Raw genomic sequence first — 18,032 nt, 5'->3', positions numbered from 1 at the left:
ATTCTGGCAATGACCGACCTCTGTGCTGTCATTCCTTACTTTCCCAGCCAAACAAAAGCAGACAAATGAAACAACTGCTTTCGTCTCTTGTTATAAAATAACAAACTTCCTGGGTATGACTACATAAAGTGATGGAAAATGACTGCATGGTACTTGAAGGGAAACTTGAGGTTTTAGCCACAGGATAAAGCTGCTGCTACTCCCCAGGGCTGGGGAGAATGCCTTGTTGAATAATTATGTACTTGGCAATTTATGTTTTACTTCATTTTATAACTGCACCTATGGAACACCCCCCCCCAAATTCAGGAAAAAAATGTGACCCAAGGGTGTTACCAGTCATTTCTCTGCTCTCCTAAGGAGGAAAAAATAGAGTAGAGAGTTGAATTCCGAATTTTAGCAAAATCCAAAATCCACTAGGGGAAAAATGTTGCCTTGCAAGCATTTGATAAAAGAAAGTAATTATGGTAAATAGCTTGGTGGATTCAGTAAAATGTCTGCCGTTATTACACCTACTTTGTTTCAGCATTACCAATCTAATGTAACCTTATTTTATCTAGAATTTACCGGGGAATTTGGAGAAGGAAAATAAAGAGTTTAATGTTTCCAAAAATAGATTAAGTCTTTGCTGAACAACCTTTTTCATGCAAAGTTGTGCCTGACTTCTAATTAATAAACTGATTTCAGTCTAGTTGATGGTATGTAAAAGACTGCTGCACACACCCTGCTCAGCAAGACCTACTAGTCAGTATCAGTTAGGGACACAGCTGAAGCATGATGCTTGTCAGATTTCTTTGATGATAGAAGCTTTTTCTCCCTGCACTTTCTTGCTAGGCTCAAGTCTCAATAACTTAGATTAAAATAAAGTTTCTAGTATAACCTTATTTTTTATTTTAGTTATTTTTCATGTGTTTCATTATTATGCATATATGTTTTAACATAAGAGGAGGCATTATGTAAAACTCTTTTGGTGACTTGCTTTATTCATGAAACAGCCTGTCTTGGATCCTTGCATATAATCATAAAGAGATATCCCTTTTTTAAACATTTCTATTCAGCATGTGAAAGTACCATAATTTACTTGATCATTCTTATGCTAGCTGATTTTTTTTAATCTTTTGCTCTTCAAAAACTACAATACACTTTCTGTATCTCTTCAAATATATTTGCTTATACTCTACATTCCATATATATATATATATATATATATATATATAAACACATGTATATCAGTTATTTAAATTTTTCCTTCATATAGAGTATAGAAGTGGTTTCTGTTATATTTTGTTTTAATCAACTCTAAGCTAGGTCACTTAACTTCATTCATAAGCATTTCTATAGCAGATAAGATTGTTCTGTGTTCTTCCAGCCTATAAGTTAAACTTTATGATGCTATTTCATTGAAGCATAATTTACAAACAATAAAGTGATATGAAGTATTGAGTTACATTTTGTTGACAGTTTTGTCAACATGAGATTTCCGCGTAAATCAAGACAAAATATTTTCAAGATCCCAGACAGTTTCCTCATGCTGCTGCCAGTCAGTCCTCAATATACACAGGCAGCCACTTTCAGATTTTCTCCTGGGAGGTTACTTCTGCCTGTTGTAGACTTCCTCTACAGTGTATATCTTGTTGTGCCTGGATTCTTTTTCTTAACATGATGTTTGTGAGAACTATCCACGTTGTTGTACATATTCACAGGTTATTCCTTTTTAAATTGCTGAATAGCAGTCCACTGAATAAATACAGCAGATTTGTTTAGCCTTTCTCCAATGAACAGACACTTAAGTTGTTCCCAATTTTTGAATATTTTAAATAATGTCACTGTGAAAATTCTTGTAAATGTCATTTTTTGTAGATACGTCTTTATTTCTCTTGGGTAAATATGTAGGAGTGGAATTTAATTGTGTTTTCCCCCCACATACTTGGTGATATCGTTTCTGTTTCCTTAGTTTGCGTGTATGTTTGAAGATCTGTATTTCTTCAAGTGACTTACAAGTTTTATGATCTATGTTTTGTATTTTCATTCTTATATTTAGAACTCCCAGTAATATACTGAAGCTACTCTTGTGGTTGATAGATTTTGGAAAAGTTTGCAGAGCTTCTAAGTGTTAGAGCCATACTTCCAACCCACCATGTTCCTGAACAAGAGAACTCATGACTTTGATACTTGCTGGGTTCTAGCAGGCCACACAGCTTGCCTGCTGCCAATCAGGTATATGAAGGGTCATCTCTGCCTTGTGGGGAACAAGCCAGGAGCTCCAGTTCCAGGTCCCTTTCATCTCTGTGGTTTTGGATTAGTCTGCAGGAAGCACTTGTGTGCATTTAGAATGCAGACGGGAAGGGAGGTTATTACCCTCCCCGGGGAACTGCAGCTGGATGCATTCGCAGACGGGAGATTCACTCCCGGTAAAATTATTGAGGTTGAGGTGGTTGTTGGAGCTTCACTGAGATTCTTGTACTTTACAGTGGCTCCCCACAAGCTCTTGGGAGCCACTGCTTCAGCCTCAGCCAGACATCAATAAAGATAGATTCCTTGGCCTTCGTGTTCCCAGCTCCTCTGAGAGTTGCAAATCCCGATTCCCTAAAATAAAACTCATAGGTTTACTTCTATGATTCTCACTGGGTATTGACTGATACTGTTTGTGGTACAGTAAGTGAGTTCTAGGGAAACCCCAGACATGGTGTATTCATCTATTGCTGCCGTAACAAGTCCTCGCAACGTGGAGGCTTAAAGAACACACATTTATCACCTTATAGTTCTGAAAGTCAAAAGCGCGGCACGGTCTCACCAGGCTAAAATGAAGTCTGTGTTCCTTATTCGAGGTTCTTCAGGAGGATCACGTCCTTACTCAAGGAGTTGTCAGCAGATTTCAGTTCATTGCAGTTGTGGGACTGAGATGCTTCTTTCCTTGCTGGTTGTCAGCTGAGGGTCCTTTCAGATTCTTGAGGCCAATCCTTGACTCATGACCCCTTCTTCCATCTTCAAAGTGGCAGCATGGTCTCAAGTCCTCACACACGATCACTGCTCTCCTTTCTTCCATCTCATTGCTCTGACCCACTCTTTTCCTTCTCTTCCACTTTTAAGAATTCCTGTGAAAATATTGGACCATCTAGATAATCTAAGATAATCTCCCCAACTCAAGGGCCTTAGTCTTAACCACGTTGGCGAAGTTCTGCTGCCCGGGAATTAGGGTGTGGGAATCTTTGGGGGACATTTATTCTTCCTAGCGTAGATGGAAATTTGGAATTGGATTTCTCATCTGATTCTCTTTGATGGGAATAGTGACCTCATTGTCAGTGGGAAATGAAGTGGGACATGGTGATATATGGCATGCACTCTGATGTCAGATTGTTAAATTGTTACTTGGTTTCATGTGTTCAAAGAATTGCCTTTGAGAGACTGAGTGGCTGTTGTAATGGTTGTTTTTATTGCTAATATTGGCAATAATACAAAAATTAATGGATAAGCACTGTGGAGTCTACTGAATACTTCTTGTTCCAGGGAAAATTGCAGAAAGAGAATAAAAAGAGTTTTTTATTCAACTCTAGCCATGGATAAAGAACCAGACACTTCTATGTTAAATTACTATTTATCTTTTATAGCTATGTAACAAAGATTTCTGAATAAAATTCTGAACCAGACCCCACAGGTAAATTGCAAGGCAGGGTAGATTTATAACTTTGCCTCATCTCTTAAGCTACTGTGTGACACTATTTGTTAAAAAATGGGATCCTAGAAATTGGAACGGTAAGATTTGTGCAAATTCCATTTTATACACTGAGTACTGTTCAGTACCTGGAGTACTGTGGAACCTCTCTTCACATCGTGAGACTGTCAGCCTTTTCCTGACCCAGCAGCCCTGTAACAGTCTCAGCTGGAGCACTAGCCTGGAAAGGGATGACTGTTCTCCCAGGATCAGTCTGCGCCATCTCTGAGGTCTCTGTTGCGAGACTCACAGCTAGAGTTCTTTACTAGAAAAGGTACCTGACATCTAAAACTAACTTTGCAATTAGCATTAATAAAAACAGAGGAAATCTGTGTCAGATGATGAATTAAGATGAATAGAGGAGGAAAACCAGTGATCTTAGATTAAAGTAAATATATTTGCACTCACACACTGCCGAGAGATTCTAAATTTGAGGTGGTTGCTTGAACAGCTTATAGTGGCTCTAAAATTTACCTGGTGAGTGATTGAAAATTGTGCTCAGTGTGACCTACATTAAATCAAATTAAGTCGAATTAAGATCTCCCTAGATATACTGTAGAAAAAGGAATTGAAAGACTTGAGAAGGGAATGATAGGGTAGATTTGCTGTGATACCTGCCCCCTCCCCATAATCACGTCCCCTGGGTTGTCTGGAGGCTACGGAGGCACTGAGGGAAGTGTCAGCACGCCCTAAGGTTGCTGTGCCTGCTCCCTGCAAGCCAGTGGACACATTAGGAATTCTGGTATTGAAATGAATTTCTCAGTCGAATGGGAATGATGGGATCACCCAGCAAGAGCCTCTGCTGAGCTGCAAAAACGAACTTCCAGCGACAAAGTGAGCATAGTCCCCGCTAGATGGCAGAGTCAGAGCAATTAAAAGAACAGTCTGACGCAGACACATTTTTGTCAGCCTCTAATTGATGGTGGTACCCTTCGAAACTATAGAACAGGCCAGTACACTAGTGTCTTTCCTAATCTGTGTAATTAATGCCTCTAATCACCAAGTAGAAGTGTCACAGCTGAGTGCCCAGCCTGTCACAATGGAGGCCAACATTGGACCCGATGTGCAGCCTCTTTTACTTCAGTTGTGTTTCCTTATTTCTGGTTATAAACTATGTTTGGGTTTCCTTTAGCAAGTTCCATCTTCCAGCTCTCCAGTTATTCCTATAGTGGGGTCCCTTCATGTATCTTTCTTATTTATTGTTCTCTTTCAATCACTTTCCCCCTCTTTCTTCCTTTACATTCCTTCCCCTTCACGTTCCTTACATATGTCCTCTGGCTCCACGTCATGGTTTTCTAAGCGAGGTGTCCTTAGGCACCAGAGGGCCGCACCACCGCTTCTGGGAAACTCTGCTTTCTGAGTTGTGTTTTCTTCTTTACCCGGAGCTCTGCTCCTTATGGTCTGTGGCTTTGGGTTCTCTCTTTTCTAGGTATTTTAAAGAGGTAGTTTTAGTGTCTACTCTCTATTTTCATGGTTTTAAATTCCTCTTTAGGAAGGAAAATGCAGTAGAAATTACCTTAACATTTTTAATTTAAAGCCTTTTCAGATGTTTCCATTTAGTAGATAAAATATTTTCACCGTATGAGAAGATATCTCAGGCTCAGCCAGGTGAAAATTATCAAGGGTTATTGTAGTATCTGCATAACTAAGTTTAAATTTTTCAAGATAGAAAAAAATGTGTGAATTGCATCTTGTAGCTTATATGATAAAAGACTTAAGATTTTAGTTAAGTGTTGTCTTGCTTCCAAAAGGCCTAAGGTGACCTTAGGGTGCAGATAGTGAGCTATAGTAGCCTAAAAGAGAGAAAAAGGTGAGTATTACCCTGAGACTTAGATGAATCATATATAGATTATTAGGTTTATTTCTAAAGTCCTCATCAGAGTAGAAAATACGTAAAGAAGAAAGAAATGACGAAGCAGCAGTGTTTAGCTTGGAAATAGAACATTATGGTGTGGTCATGATTTTCATCTTTACGTATTTGTATAGAAGAAAAATAGAATGATATTCCCAGGTTTATTTCTAAATGAATAAACAGCCTAATAAGCAAAATATTGAAAGTTACTGGAAGGCAAATTTTATTTTAGCATAAGCAAACATTTCTTAAACATTTTAACTCTTGAGAAAAGAAATTGTGGAGTTTTTGGATAGGCTATTCTGTTACTGGAAGATAAACATGGATGATCTGTTTTCATAAGTGTAAAAGGAGGAAACTGGAATGTAAGACATTCACACGGAAATCTAAGTTTTCTAAGCAACCTCTGCTTCCTCCTCGACCTTTGACTTGCATAAGTTTTAAGGTATATAAACAAAAATATCCAAAACAAGGAAATGCAAGGCATTTTATTCACTCATCTTAACTAGACTGTTATTTGCAGTTAGAATGGACGCTAGTTACTATATTCTCTAAGTGAAGCATTCCGCTGGAAACTCTACATTTACACTACCTCTAATTCTAGTAACCATCCCAAAAGTTAAGCATGATAACTTTCATTTAACAAATGAGAACATCAAAACATTAGAAAGCATAACTAACTCACCCAAGGTAGAACACCCGCTAGATGGCGGCAGTAAGTTTTGACCCAGGGCTTCCGGATCGCAAACCACGCTGTCTTCACTACTGCCTATGAAATAACATCAGGAGGGCTGACACCACTTCATCAGCCACAACTCGTAACAAAACGTGTTGACAATGTAATAATTCATTAAATGTTTCGTATGAACGACTAATTGAATAGAAGAGGATCAGGATAAAATACAAGGTTAATAGACTTTCCAAACGGCTGCTATCTAGAAATATTCAGACTCATGACTACGGACAACCAAAAGTCACATCCTATTACAGAGATACTTATTCCTGATTCGTATATTAGAGGAATTATTTAGTGAGCAGTAGCAGAAGAGATACGCACATATGCTGTCTGTTGATTTGTGACATTATGTTGAAATTACGTGTGTTAATCTATCTCCTCTGTTGAAATGTAAGCTCCACCAAGCCAGGAACCATGTCTGTGTGTCTGGATTATTTTTGTACCTGGATATAAGCACAGTGATAAGTACGTAGTAGGTGTTCAGAAGTGGTCATCAGATAAAGTCAGTGTCACAGAATAGCATTCAGCTGTCCTGGAAGAACCAAATCCCAGCACCTAACATTTGACTCATTGATGAAATACGGCTATATTGAGGCAGATGGGATCTTAGCTGTGGTTACAGGGCTTAGGATGGAGAATATTAACCACAGAGCCCAGACCTTTGAGGAGTTCAGTTTAGTCAGTGATGTAGACACAGTCACTAATAAAAAATGAAGGTCCAGATTAATACTATAAAAAGTATTGTGATAAACATGCATATAATTTACTGGCTTGGTCAGATGTGAGGCACTCTATATATAAACTTCATTTAATCCTCATAATTATTCTGTGATGCGAGGAATATTATTTAAATTTTACAGATACATTTATCTGTCCATCCATCTGTCCTTTCATCTGTCCTTCCTTCCTCCATCATCCATCCGACCATCTATCCATCTATTCATCCTTCCATCCTTCCATTCAGTCCATCCATCTGTTCATCTGTTTATTCAGCGAATAATTATGAATTGCTAAACTTTGTGATAAATGCTGTGCTATGCTTTGAGAACTTAGTAGTGAAAAATAAATACAAGTTCTCTTACACATTACGGTGTGGCAAGAAAGAATGATTTTAATAAGAAACATTACTAAAGAGAACTGTAGTAGTTTTATTGGAAGCCACCATATAACAGATAGTGCTCTGAGGTAGGTGACATTGCTGTCCCCATTTACAAATTATGGAACCAAGGGACAGAATGCGTCCTTCACCCACAGTCACCAAGCTAGTGAGCAGCAGAGCCAAGCACCATTCCAGTCCGTGCAGCTTGTCTCCTAAACCGCACTTCCTAGAAACCGTTCACCTGGGGAATATTTTACTGTAATTTCCTAGGTGAATGTAGAAAAAGAAGCACATCTCTCTTGAATAAGAAAAAGATGGGTGAGAGTCAGCAGTAGCTTAGAGAATCTACATTGTACATTACACAACTAGTTAGGAACACAGTATCAACCAGAACCAGCCCTCCTGATTTATTGCCTGTCCACATGAGGGTTCTGATCTAGCCTCTCATTAAGTTGCTTCCTGAGAAGTGGCGCAGGTCCCCATATTGAGTGTGTGTGAATACTCTGATTACAGCACAGTACCTGGCACATGGTAAATAAACAGTAAATCCCGGATTTATGTGCAGCCCGACTGTAACCTTTCTGAGGTCGTCAAAGAGGGGTATTTTGTCTGGAGCTGCTTCTTATTTTATATACAAATATAAAATAAAAAATAAAATTAAAAATTGGCAAATTTGAAAAGCAACAATAGTAAGTTCAAAATAGCAACATTCAAACCATGTTAGGCTATGAGACACATCAAGAATTTTCATACCTACGATTTTCACACCAAGTTCTGCAAAATCTCTAGTTGCACAAGAAACTCCTCAGAGTCCTCAGAAGGCATGGGGACGGGAACCGGGGGGGAGCTTCAAGCTGGGTGCACATTTGAGAGGGGTTGGGAGAAACAGTGGGCCCTTCAACCAAAGCAGCTCTGATACAGCTAACATTTTACCTATTTGCACAGTATGTAAAATGTAGTTAGAAAAAAGATGCTACTGAAAGCGTTCAAAACTAGTCAGCTAAGTTACCTAGCTTGGTTTTCTGGGGTCTGTTAGTTGAATAATGTTAGATGCTTCCCCGTGACAGCACAACCTGCTGCAGGCTCTTTCCTGCCTACTGAGTTTTGATTCTTCAAGGACACGTGTGTACACATACGTACATACAAAACACAGATGTAGCTAACTGCTGATGAGAATATGCCTAGTTCTAAATTTATAAAAGCTATGAAAGACCAATTCTGTACTATAAGCCAAAGAACTGAATTATTGCTGTCTTTTCCTTTCATTTTCCCATCCGTCAATCCTTAAAAATTGAATAAAAATTCAATCACCTAATTAGAAAGTTTTTAATGAATTACCCAAATCCACACCCACTCTGGAATATCTTTAACCTTTCTGTTAACTTCATGATAAATGGTATAGGACTGGGTTTTATTAGGGAAAGTACAGTCATTATTCCCTTTAAGTTAATTGCTCAGAAATAAGTGACCTACCAGGTAGTTAGAGGAAAGAAGAAATACTGTATTAAGTTGTATGTACAATTTATGAAAAAAAGAGGAAGTGTCACTCATGAATTAGTTTTACTTCTAAGTAATAAATACAATTTTTAAATATTAGAAGTAAAACAGCTCACATATTAAATTTGCAAATGATGATGCCAAGAAGGAATGGCTTCATTAATTATAACACACATTTTATCTTCTTCCTTTTTTTCCTTTTGATTGCAGGTGGGAAGTATATTGAAAGGAAAAAAGCAGCTAGAATTGTAAAGTCAGAAACGTTAAGATAAAAGAAGGTCATTTTTAAAAGAGTAACGTATATAAATTACTAATGTCATATTCTAATTTTCACATCACAATCTCATGAATAATAAGCAATAGAAATGCCTTATTTAAAGAAAAGTTGGAAATTATTAATAAATTCTAAAACTGATTTTTATCACTGAATTTTATATAAAGGAAACTGATTTTAAATTTCTCATTATCAGAAGTATGTAACATGGAACATTTTTCTAAAACCTCTATTATTCTGATCACAATATATTGAGAAAATTAATTAATTGAAGATGTGTCCTGATATATTCAATTTATACTGGAAACAATTTAAAAGATATGCTGTGTGTTTTCAAGTAAGTAATGTAAGGTCCTCCACAGGGTGACTTTCAGTCTTTGTGGGTTTATGCGGTTTTCTTCGTCCCTTCCAGAACAATCAATGCATTCCAGATATTTAAAGCCAGAGAATGTACCTAATGCCACTGAACTGTACACTTAAAAATGGCTAAGGTAGTAAATTTTAGGTTATGAGTATTTTACCACAATAAAAAAATGAGAATAAAAATTAGAAACAATGCGAATTTCAGTACAGTGAGAACAGATCGTTAAGCATGGGACCTTCCTGAGGGCTGGACCCCCTGGGTGTACAGATCTGCCTCCTGAGTGCCAGACTCTGCTGAATTCTGGAGATGGGAAAGTGAATAAGATGCATCTCTGTCCTAAAGAAAACTAGAGTCTCCTTGTAGAATCGGATCCCGATCCAAAGGGTAGCGCTGACGTGGGCGCTCCGGGAGCCCAGAGCAGCACCTGATCCAGCCTGTGGGAGTCCAGGGAGAGGTGTCTGAGCTGAGAGATAAGATGGAGAGGAGGTGGTAGCTGGAGAGAGGGGAGAGAGAGGGGAGAGGTATCCAGGCATGACCCTCAGAGTCACAGCGGAGAAGAGGGCAGGAGGGGACCGAAACCATCAGGGGTACAGTTCGCTTTGCAAGAGAGCCAAGGGCAGGGTGGGTGGGAGCGAGGAGGGGGGAGGTGCTGGTTAACAAGAGCTTGACACTCTCTCTGCCAAATATTTAAACGTGAAAAGGATTTTAAGTGATATGGCCAAATATATATTTAAGTTGAATTATTTTTTTAACATCTTTATTGGAGTATAATTGCTTTACAATGGTGTGTTAGTTCCTGCTGTATAACAAAGTGAATCAGCTATACGTATACATATATTCCCATATCCCCTCCCTCTTGCGTCTCCCTCCCACCCTCCCTATCCCACCCTCCCTAGGTGGTCACAAAGCACTGAGCTGATCTCCCTGTGCTATGTGGCTGCTTCCCACTAGCTATCTGTTTTATGTTTGGTAGTGTATATAAGTCCATGCCACTCTCTCACTTCGTCCCAGCTGACCCTTCCCCCTCCCCGTGTCCTCAAGTCCATTACATATAGTTTCCAGAGAAAATATATATTTATATATTTCCTGGAAAAAAATCTTGCCATTTAATAACTCAAGCAGTTGTTAGCTTGGCTGAAGGTGTATCAGGTTAAACATATCAATCTCCATAGCTTAGTCATTTTTATATCCATAATCAACACAATCTGATTAAAATAAATAACCGGATTTTATATATATATATCTTGCCAAAAGCAGAATAATATATAATTGTAAGTAAATTTAATGGGTAGAGTCTTTTTTTCTGCTTTTGTTTGCCTGTTGTTTGTATTACTACTTTACATCCCCAGAAGTTAAAACATTCTGTATATAAAATGTGCTCACTAAATATTTGTTAAATGAACATATGAATAAATGAATACATGAAGTCAAGTATGAGATACAAAGATAAAAATCCATTTTCAAATTGATTCAATAGACAATGGAGGAAAAGGAGAAATAAGGTAGCATAAGATAACTAAACAATTATGTCAATGACACTGGTTCCAAATACACTGATACATAAAGAACTTGTGAGACATTAATTTTATATGGTAGGTGAGCAAATCCAGACTTCTGTAAAATAATTTAAATATTTTTCCATGCAGTCATTCACCATGCATTCCTACTTACAGAATGAGTAAAATCCAGTTACTTTAAAGAAATAAACCTGGAAACTAGCATACCATTACTAGTCTGTATTTCAAAAGTATAATTAAAAGTCAAAAACATTAATGCATTTATGCATCTGTAAAGTTGAAGCCTTGTTAGAAATTCTGTTAAGATTTCTTGCTACACAATTGAAGCTTGCTATACAACTGAGAATATAAGAATATATCTTTAAGGTATGAAATGAAAAGTTTTAAAGTTAAGCGTCATCTGTAATTGATTTAGGATTATTTTCAGTAAAACAACATTTTTTCTCACTAAAGGTAAAGTTTACATTGCCATCTCAATAATATATAAATATCTATTTCAAAATTTTATTTATAGAAATGTATTGAATTGTTCTTCGTCAGGTTATTTATTTTTCTAATTTAAACATCTATTTCCCTATTCTGCCCCATTTTGTTTTATGGTGTATCGATTTGATCATTTGACTGTTGATCACCTGTAACGTTTATTTCCTTGCCTGACGTGGATCCCAGAGGCTCCCACTTTAATCAAATTATCCATGTTGTTTTCATACTTTGTTTTGCTTTTTTCTCATGTTTTTCTTTCTCCTTAGCCTGAAATTTTATTTACTACTTTACACATGAAGACTTTCTGCTTTCTAACTTTTTGCATATCCAGCATTATTTTTAGACAAATATGATTTAAAATGCAATTAAACATTCAGTAGAATTGCAGGAAAATAGCACTTTTATGGCACTTTCATCTTCATTTATAGGAATGAACTGATTGTCTCTAGGGACAACTTACCATTCCTTCAGTCATTTTAAGGAAAATACAAATAGAACAACTAATGAGTACAAATAAGGAAAAAACAAATATATCAATGTCCAGAAAACACTATCACTACCTTAGTGAGAAATATGATGAAAAGCAATCTTTGCTTTAGCAACAGTCTCAGAGAGAGTATCTACCTTAAAATGCTTGATATCTCTACTGTCAATAAAATAAAGTTTTAATCGGCTTGAAATTAATATTAATTATTTATTATTTATATGTATGTATACAAAATTATTTATATGTATTTGTGTATATGTATGTATGTGTGTATATGTCCATATGTGCGTACATGCATATATGTATGTATGTGTATAAGTAAGTGTATGTGTTTATGTATGTGTATATATATGTGCATATATGTGTGCATCATGTGTGTTTGTATGTATTTGTGTGTGTATACATGTATATAATTTTCAAGTAAAGCCAATGCAGACCTGCTATCATTATAATGGGTCATAGAAAGTTTTACTTTTTTAGCTCTTACTAAAACATAAAAATTGCTACCCTTGGGGCAAATAAATAAAATGGATGTTTTTGCATCATGACAAATGTATGAATAAAACTTTTATTAGTTTTTGTCAGTATACTTGTTTTTAATCTGTACCAGCAAATTAATATTTATAATAAGGAAGATGATTAAAAATTCATTGTTCGTGGAGTAAAAAACCTAAAAGTCTGAAATCATCCTGTCATTAGAAATCACCCAATGTAATTTCTCACCCAAAGAAGGCATCCCTTTGCTTTAGCCTAAGGACATAATCTATAAAAATTAACATATTCACACATGGGAATAGTTGTGGGAAGCCACAACTATTCAATTAATAGACACATTTATAAGTGACAATTTGATATGTTCCAAACTGCCCAGATAGGTAGAAGATACAGAAGTTCAAGTTTCTTAAGAAAAGTAATAACAGATCATTTATTATTGCAGTCCCCAATTTTTTTAGTACATGGAAGCAAATCAACTTCATGTATAGTAATTCAGTTCACATTAACAGCTTTGCCCTCTGGGACTTAAAAAATTCTTCTTTGGGGAACAGAACGAGTACACATAAAATAGTAACAATTAAAATATGTAGGTTACAGGTACAGACTACTATATGTAAAATAGATAAACAACAAGGACCTACTGTATAGCACAGGGAAGTATATTCAATATCTTATAATAACCTATAATGGAAAAGAATCTGAAAAAGAATCACTTTGCTGTATACCTGTAACATTGTAAATCAACTATACTTCAATTAAAAAATTTTTAAATATGTAGTTTCTAGGAATTTAGAGTAGAAATAACTCCATGAAAACCAGAATGATCATAAAAGGCTTTCTGGGAAGGATGCAACTGAATGCATCCTTCCAAAGCATACACTTTGAGGAATGTGTAATTTCAAAAGGTCATGACGTTCTACCTGAAGAAACAACATGAAAGGGAAAAGGGGGCAAGAATTAACGTGTGTTACACAAGACAGGAATTAACCCTAATAAAGAGAAGGTATCTTTTGGAAAGAAATTGGATACAAAATTGTATACATAAAATGGGAGAGAATGTGGGATATCAAAAATCCCAGGAGTGGAAGGCTTACCTTCAATTGTAATTAAGCAATTAGACTTAAAACCCCTGTGGCAGGGTAGTGATTTAATGAAAACCGTTTAAAGAAAATGAATTTGTAGTGGTCATCAGAACTGAATAAACATGCTAGGGTTACAAGAGTGCTGCAGTTACCCTCACTTTAGATGGCTAGAGTTGGGAAAGAGTTTTGAGTGTAAGAAATGAGAGGCCAACTTAATACTTAAAATTGTAAAGAAAAATCCGAGATATATGTGATTGTGTCCAGATGTGACACATGGAGTCGAAGGTGACTGAAATTTTGAGGCTGGAGCAGCTGAGAGTATGGTGGCAGTATGGTCCGTGGTGGTGGCACAGACTAGGAGAACAGCTGCTTGATGCAGGCAGCACTGGAGCTGAATCAGGAGAAAGTCGGGTTCTTCCAGGAAGGGTCATGTGGAGTGATGGAGAGCAGTACTGGGGATTGTCTATAATTAGGAAGTTGGGAGTAAAGGAGAGCCCATTCAGTGGAAGAGAAAATTTGGGAGGCAAGAGAAATACTACTGCGAGCGTAGGGTCTGAGGACGTGGCCGGCAGGGACACTTCCAAGGAGGAAGCCCTGTCCATGAGGTTAACTCTTGCTAAGGACAGCTGCAGGGAGGCAGAGGCCAAACAGAGGTGGAGAAGATGACAACATAGGGGTCATTCACCACTTGCAGGAATCTAGTTTTCAGCACAGTCCTGGTAATTGAAGAGCTGGCATCATGGGAAAAGGAAAAGGAAAGAGAACCCACAAGGGCCACTCAGTGAAGGGAGTCCAGCCCCTCGACATCAGGTTACCTTCGTAGGCTGACACTGCCAAGACATGCTCGACCTCTGGGGACAAAAGCTTGATTTTATGACTTATGACACTTGGGGCCACAACAAGCTAGAAAAATTGGAACTGAGATGCCAAAATAAAGCCAGGGCCTCAGAAGGACTGTACATTCTGTGTGAGAACTTTCTAGAGCAATTCTTGCCTAAAAAATGGCAACAAGAACTCGTTCTCTCTGGACCATGCTCCAGGTCACACAGAATCATCCCTGACTACTTCATGGTCACCGTCCAGTCCTCCACTACGACCGGGGTAGGCTCCACATGGTCCAGGAACCCCCTAGCAATCCTAAACTCCAGTGGGCCCAGGTTGGTTGCATCCCTGGACACCTAGCCAAGGCAAAAGCAGATTTTCTTGGAATAGATGATGTGCACAAATCAGGCCTCACGAGATTCTTACAAAGCAGTTATGAAATATATGAAGAAACAAGGCTCAGGTGTGAGAGCAAGCAGAATATCAAAAAGACCCTCAGATATTGAATATTATATAATCAGTTAAAGTGTTTAAAGAAATAAGAGAGGGATGTCATAACACAAAGAAAGAAGGAACTATGATCAAAAGAGACCAAAAACATTTTACATAAATAAATATAAATTCCAGGCAACTTGTTGAAGTTAAAAATCTCAGCGGACAGGCTGCTGATACAAGTAGAGAGCATACTTTACTTCATTAATAACTTTTCAACAATAAAGGGGGAAATGGAAGGCTACGTTAATGTAGGAAAGAGAAAACTGCAGAGCTAAAAATGATTAGCCTCACATTACCTAATGACAACCACCTATTCAGAAAATTTTAAAATGAGTTAAAGACCGTTATACTATTTAAGAAAGAGAAAAATATGATTTGTAGGTGGCTTTTAATAATGATGGATGAACAGGAAAAAGTTGTAACTTGAAGAAATCATCATCATTAATTTGACATTAATTACATCTGTTTTCTCTGATAAAGGCTGCGGACTGACTTGTTACTATTCCTAAGTTCTGTCACAATTTTTTATGCTGAAACTAAATACTTCTGTTAGAATACTGACTACTTTTCATAAAAGTAAATATTGCCCTTGCAGAATCCTGCCCAGCATGTAGCCAACTCCAAGTAGCATTGCTCATATAGTTACGAAGAAAAAGCCCTGACTAACTTCAAATTCATGATTTTTTCCAACACATTAGAGAGTTGAAGGCACAGAGCAATCAACTGGTTCAAAATTTAGCGAGAGGCTGGGTCTGCAGGGAGAAAGGAGATTTAAAGTTGTACCCACCTGGGACAGGATTAGCCAGATGCTAGCAAGGACAATTCAGCCAGAAGTGCTGACGGGGCATAGTGTGAAGTACCTGGACCACAGAAATCACTGGAGTCTGTAACTCTGTTCCCGACACTTGTTAGAGACGGTAAGGAGGACCTCACTCAAGACGGGTCTTGAAGGACAGAGAGACTGGGCTCAACTCTGAACATGAGAAGGACAAGCAGAGCTACAGCCCAGGAGCAGGGCAGGCCCCGGATGGAAAATCTCTAGGAGAAACATCAGCGGTCGGGGTTCTGGCCAAACCAACCTGGTCTGAGGGGGATCTTGCTGAAGGCAGGCAAGTGATCAGATGCCAAGGATGGGGATGAGAATTTGATCAAATATTGAGAGTGGAGGATTTTTGCGAACCTGAGTCAGCAGGTTTCTTGCTAAAAGTGGACCAAGTGGACCAAGGACAGGACCCAAGGTGGAGGCCCAGTCGAGAAAATGGCTCAGAAGAGCCTGACTTGGGTTCAATCAAGAGAACATCCTACTGGTTCTTCCTCCACAAAACCCAAGGTGATGACTAACAAAACAGCTGAAAGAGCCTAAGTGTTGTCCATTTTGGTGCAGACATAGGGGACGAGCTGGTGCTGGGGAAATATACTTAAACACAAAATCTTCTTCCAACCCAGAAACCTCTCCACAAACGTATAGAAGAGAAAGAAGCAAATTCATTGTATTACTAAGTCATATAGCAAGCCAGAACGTGGTGGGCACCACAGGCAATGCACTAAGAGTCTGCAGACAGAAGGAAAGCCCACCTTTCACGTGGCCCGACAGCCATTACATGCCTGCTCTCAAGATGAGCAACAGCTCATCCACAAGCAAGAGGACGTGAGGATCATTTGTCACACATAGTTCATCCCCAGCACACCTGGTCATTGGGGTGACCCTCTTGTTTGCTGATCCACTTTATCCAGAGGAAAGACGAACTGTTCTCATCTTTATGACAGGAGGTAGTTCTGCAACTTGCAGCAAGCCGCCTACTCAGATGAGGCTCCTGCCCTCACGGAGCCTGGGAGATGGGGCTCTACCTCCCCTGATGCATACGTTTCAAAGAGCTGGCCCCCAGGTGCCTGGTAAAGGTATTCCTGGGCCACGAAGTTGAAAAAAGCCCGATCTAATACTCAAGAGGATTCATGTTACACATTGAGAGATAGGTAGAAAAGTAGATAGAGGTATTAAGTTAAAAAAAATATGTATATATAAAAGAGAGGATAGAGTACTTACAAACACAATTACCAGTTTCTAAAATAAATGCTCTGAGAATAAAGGAGGGGATAGAAATCTCTTTCCTTATTTTCAACCTGGAGAATTAAGCTTCTTATCTCTGATGTGCCTCTGTCCTTACATAGATGTGAATAACGAGTGATAACAGTAGACCACCGTAAGTGGGACAGGAAGGAAACAAGAGCTTGCAGGGGGACCCTTTCTCAGGATAAGACAAAGTGAAGACACAAAGCTTGGAACTAAGTAGGACCTTGCTCTGGCAGCCACCCTGACCCTGGACACTCCTTATAGCAATAAGATTTTGAAAGCTGTGGGACACTGAGAGTAACCATAGCAACAACAAATCTCAAATGCACACCAAGCTAGATTAAAGCAAATCCCACACTAAAGCCCCAGCAAAGGAAAATGATGTCCATCTCGAGACATAAAGACTGTTTACCTTGGTCATTATTGTTCTATACAACATGTCTGGCTTTGAACAACAAAACAATTGTGAGGCATATGAAAACGCTAGAAAAATCAACCCACTTCCAAGCAACAAAGAAATTATGAGGAGCAGACTCAGCTGTCACACACATTTGGAGCTATCTGACACGGAAATCTTGAAAGCCACCAGAAAAAAAGAGAAATCCTACATTTAGGAAAAAAATGGATAAGGTTTACTGAGCATTTTACGTCACAAACCCTATATGCAAGGAGTTGCATATTTAACATACTGTAAGAATAAAAACTGTCAACCCCAAATTCTGCAGCCAGCAAAGGTCATTCAAAAATGATGGAGAAATAAAGGACAGAATGAATTTCCAAGAGATCTAGTTTTTAAGAAATGTAAAAGGAAGTTCTTTAGACTGAAATAATATATCATTCTGAAACTTGGATCTACACAAGGAAATGAAGAGCTTTGGAAATGGAATGAGTAAAAGTAAAATTAGATTTAGGATTTTCCATAGTTTGAAATACCCTAAAAGATAACTCACTCAAGCAAAAAATTGTAGCAATAGGTCATGTGTTTATGGCGTATGTAAAAGTAGACGGTATGAGAAAATCAAATAATGTAAGGAAGGAAATGATGTAAA

Source organism: Pseudorca crassidens, chromosome 21 (assembly GCF_039906515.1).
Source record: "Pseudorca crassidens isolate mPseCra1 chromosome 21, mPseCra1.hap1, whole genome shotgun sequence".
Taxonomy (NCBI): Eukaryota; Metazoa; Chordata; class Mammalia; order Artiodactyla; family Delphinidae; genus Pseudorca; species Pseudorca crassidens.
Note: the sequence above shows the minus strand (reverse complement) of the source record.